The following is a 4083-nucleotide window of genomic DNA, read 5'->3' on the forward strand; positions in this document are numbered from 1 at the left end:
GTCTCAGGTATTTCTTTATAGCAATTCAAGAACAGCCTAACACAGAAAATTGGTTTTGAGGAATGGGACATTGCTATAAAAATATGGAATAAGCTTTGGAACTGGATAACAGGCAGAGATTTGAAGAGTTTGGAGGCCTCAGAAGAAGATAGGAAGATGAAGGAAAGTTTGGAACTTCTTAGAGACTGTTTAAATGGTTGTGACCAAAATGCTTATAGTGATATAGACAGTGAAGTCTAGGCTGATGAGGTCTTATATGGAAATAAGACATTTATTGGGAACTGGAGCAAAGGTCACCCTTGTTATACTTTAGCAAAGAACTTGGCTATATTGTGTCCATGCCCTGGAGATCTGTGGAAGCTTAAACTTAAGAGTGACAACCTAGGATATCTGATGGAGGGAATTTCTTTTTTTTTTTTTTTTTTTGAGAAAGAGTTTCGCTCAGTAGCCCAGGCTGGAGGGCTGGGGCACCATTCCGGGTCCCTCCGAGCTCCCCCTCCCGGGTTCACGCCATTCTCCTGCCTCAGCCTCTGGAGTAGCTGGGACTACAGGCACCCGCCAGGTCGCCCGGCTAGTTTTTTGTATTTTTAGTAGAGACGGGGTTTCACCATGTTAGCCAGGATGGTCTCAATCTCCTGACCTCGTGATCCGCCCGTCTCGGCCTCCCAAAGTGCTGGGATTACAGGCTTGAGCCACGGCGCCCGGCCGATGGAGGGAATTTCTAAGCAGCAAAGTATTCAATAAGTGGCATGGCTACTCCTAACAGCATATACTCAGATGCAAGAGCAAATAAATGACTTAAGTTTGGAATGTATATTTAAAGATAAAGCAGAGTGTTAAAGATTGGAAAATTTGCAGGATAGCCATGTGGCAAATAAAGAAAATGATTTTTGGGGAGAGGAATCCAAGCAGGCTGCAGAGCAAACACTTGCTAGAGAGATTTGCCAGACTAAAAGGAATCCAGGTGCTGATAGCCAAGACAATAGAAAAAAAGGCCTCAATGAGATTTCAGAGATCTTTAATGCAGCCCCTCCCATCATGGGCCCAGAGGCCTAGGAGGACTGAATGGTTTCACTGGCCAGGCCCAGGGCACCACTGCCCTGCACCACCCAGTGGTATGGTTTTTTAAAAATTTGTTATACATTGTTTTATGTTTTATTGTTCTGTCAATTTTAGAGTATGTGCTCTGTGGCAATGAGAAGAATGTATATTCTGTTGTTTTGGGTGGAAACTTCTGTAGATGTCTATTAGGTCCATCTGGTTAAATATTGAGTTCAGGTCCTGAATATCTGTATTAATTTTCTGCCTTGATGATCTGTCTAATGCTGTCAGTGGGGTGTGGAAGTCTTCTAGTATTATTGTGTGGTCATCTAAGTCTCTTTGTAGGTCTCTAAGAACTTGTTTTTTGAATCTGGGTGCTCCTGTGTTGGGTGCATATATATTTAGGATAGTTTGATTTCTTGTTCATTTGAAACCTTTACCAGTATACAATGCTCTTCTTTTTCTTTTTTGATCTTTATTGGTGTAAAGTCTGTTTTGTCTGAAATTAGGATAGCAACTCCTACTTTTTTTCTATTTGCCATTTGCTTGGTAGATTTTTCTCCATCCCTTTATTTTGTGCCTATTTGTGTCATTGCATGTGAGATGGGTCTCTTGGTGACAGCATACCATTGGATCTTGCTTCTTTATTCTTTATTCAGTTTGCCATTCTGTGCCTTTTAATTGGGGCATTTAGCCCATTTTCATTCAATGTTAGTATTAATGTGTGCAGATTTGTTCCTTTCACTATGTTGTTAGCTGGTTATTATGCAGACTTGTTTGTGTGATGCTTTATAATGTCATTGGTCTGTGTACTTAAGTGTGTTTTTGTTGTGGCATGGCTGCTAATGGTTTTTCCTTTCCATATTTCACACTCCTTTTAGGACCTCTTGAAAAGCAGATCTGTCGGTAACAAATTTTCTTAGCATGTACTTGTCTGAAAAGGATCTTATTTTTCTTTCACTCATGAAACTTAGTTTGGTTGCCTCTGGGACGCCTTTCCAGGGAAACTTAGAGCCACTACCAGTGAGTATGGTCAGCTGTGGGTGGGGTGGCTGATCTGTGGTCCTGATCCAGGGACCCTAAAGAGTAGGTGGTAGGGGCTCACAGGGAAGAGGTACTGGCTCCCTCTTTGTGTGGTGGCTGTGGTGTTCTGGAGGTTCCAACATAGTGACTAGGTCCTCTGTTCCTTCCCCACCCTAGAGCTGTTAGGGTGGTATCAGTGCAGCTGCAATGGTGGAGGAGTTATGGGTTGTTTCCGGGATTTTCTTCTCCTCAGAGAACTGAAGAGTTGCCTTTAACTGAAGTATTCATGTGGGAGCAGGATAGATGTTCTGCAGTCCCAGGTTGGAAGGCCCTGCCTAGTAAGGAGAAGCAGGGTTGGGGACCCATGTAGAAAACAGTCTTGCCACTTTTTCTGTGGAGCGGCTGCATCAACTGGTGATATGCACCAGTCTCTAGTCACTGCTCACTCCCTGGAGCCTGAAGGGAACAATGGTGAGGACTGTGAGACAGCAAAAATGGTGGCCTGCTTCTCTCTGTGGGAGCTCTGTCCCAGGGAAGTGCAGAGCTGCTGCTAGCCTGAGAGCCCCAACAGGGGGTGGCCAGAGTCCCTGGTTAGAAGGTCCTGCCCAGTGAGGAGAAGCAGGATCAGGGATCTATATACTAACAGTCTGTCTATTTTTCTGTTGGGTGGCTGCATTTTGCTCAGGATCTGTGACAGTCCATAGCCACCACACAGTCTCCAGAGCCTGAAGGCAACAGTGGTGAGGGTTGCAAGACAGCACAAATGATGGCTTGCCTCTCCCTGTGGGTGCTCCATCCCAGAGAAGTTCAGAGCTGCTACTGGCCTGAGAGCTCTAGCAGTGGGTGGCTGGAGTCCTGGACCAGTGGGCCTTACCCTCTGAGGTGCAGTGGAGGCAAGGCCTGCAGTCATTCGCTGTTCAGCCCCATGTATTTGACGCATTTCCTGAGGACACACGAGGGAGCCTGACTTCTTCCATTGCTGGAGATGCAGCCACCAATACCAGGATGCCTGGGGATCCAAGGCTCCTGGGACTCCACGTGTACCTGAACAGTGGTGCTGCCCAGACTCCATGTAGCTCTGCATATCAGTGTAAAGGCCCCAGTGGGGTGGGTTCATGAGGGCTCATGAAGGTTGCAAAGGTCTGTGGGAAAAGTATGGATCTCCAGGGACTTTCACTCGCTCGCCATTTCCCTGTGCTGGGAAAACCTCCCCTGGCTCAATGCTACTCCCAGGTGGGCAGTCATCTTGTCTCACTCCTCTCCATTCTCTGTGGGTTGAGTTGTTTCTTTGTCTTCCTGGATGTTTCAGTTGAAGATCTAGTATTTACTAACCACTTTTTCTTCTCTCCATGAAAGTGGTGCACACTAGTTGCTTCTAGTTAGCCATCTTGGCCCTGCCCCCAGTAATATTACTTTTACAAAAATATGTTTCAGAGCTGATCCAGCTAAGTTAATTATCCTAGTTATCTTGTGACTCATTTTGTATCAGTTATCTGTTGCTGCATAACAAAGTACCACAAATTTAGCAGCTTAAAACAACATACATACATTCATTATCTCTCAGCTGTTGTGACTCAGCAGTGTGGGGCTGGCTTAGGTGGATGCTCTGACTAGTTCTCATAGGCTGCAATTAAGGTGTTGCCCAGGGCTGAGTACTCATCTGGAGACTTGATTAGGTCCCAAATATGTGAGAACATGTGATATTTGTCTTTTTGTGCCTGGCTTATTTACCTTTCTAGTTCCAGTCATGTTTCTGTAAATGACATGATTTTATTCTTTTTTATGGCCAATTAGTATTTCATTGTGTGTGTGTATATGTGTATATTTTTTCTTTATCCATTCACAATTAATGGACACTGTAGTTGATTACATATCTTCGCCATTGTGAATAGTGCTACAGTAAAAATGTGAGAGTTGGCATCCATTTGATATACTGATTTTATTTTTTCCTTTGGCTGGATGACCAGTAGTGAGATTGCTGAATTGAATGGTAATTCTATTTTTAGTTTTTAAAGAAAT

The sequence above is a fragment of the Rhinopithecus bieti genome, unplaced genomic scaffold (genome assembly GCF_001698545.2).
Source record: "Rhinopithecus bieti isolate Rb0 unplaced genomic scaffold, ASM169854v2 scaffold_31355, whole genome shotgun sequence".
NCBI lineage: Eukaryota > Metazoa > Chordata > Mammalia > Primates > Cercopithecidae > Rhinopithecus > Rhinopithecus bieti.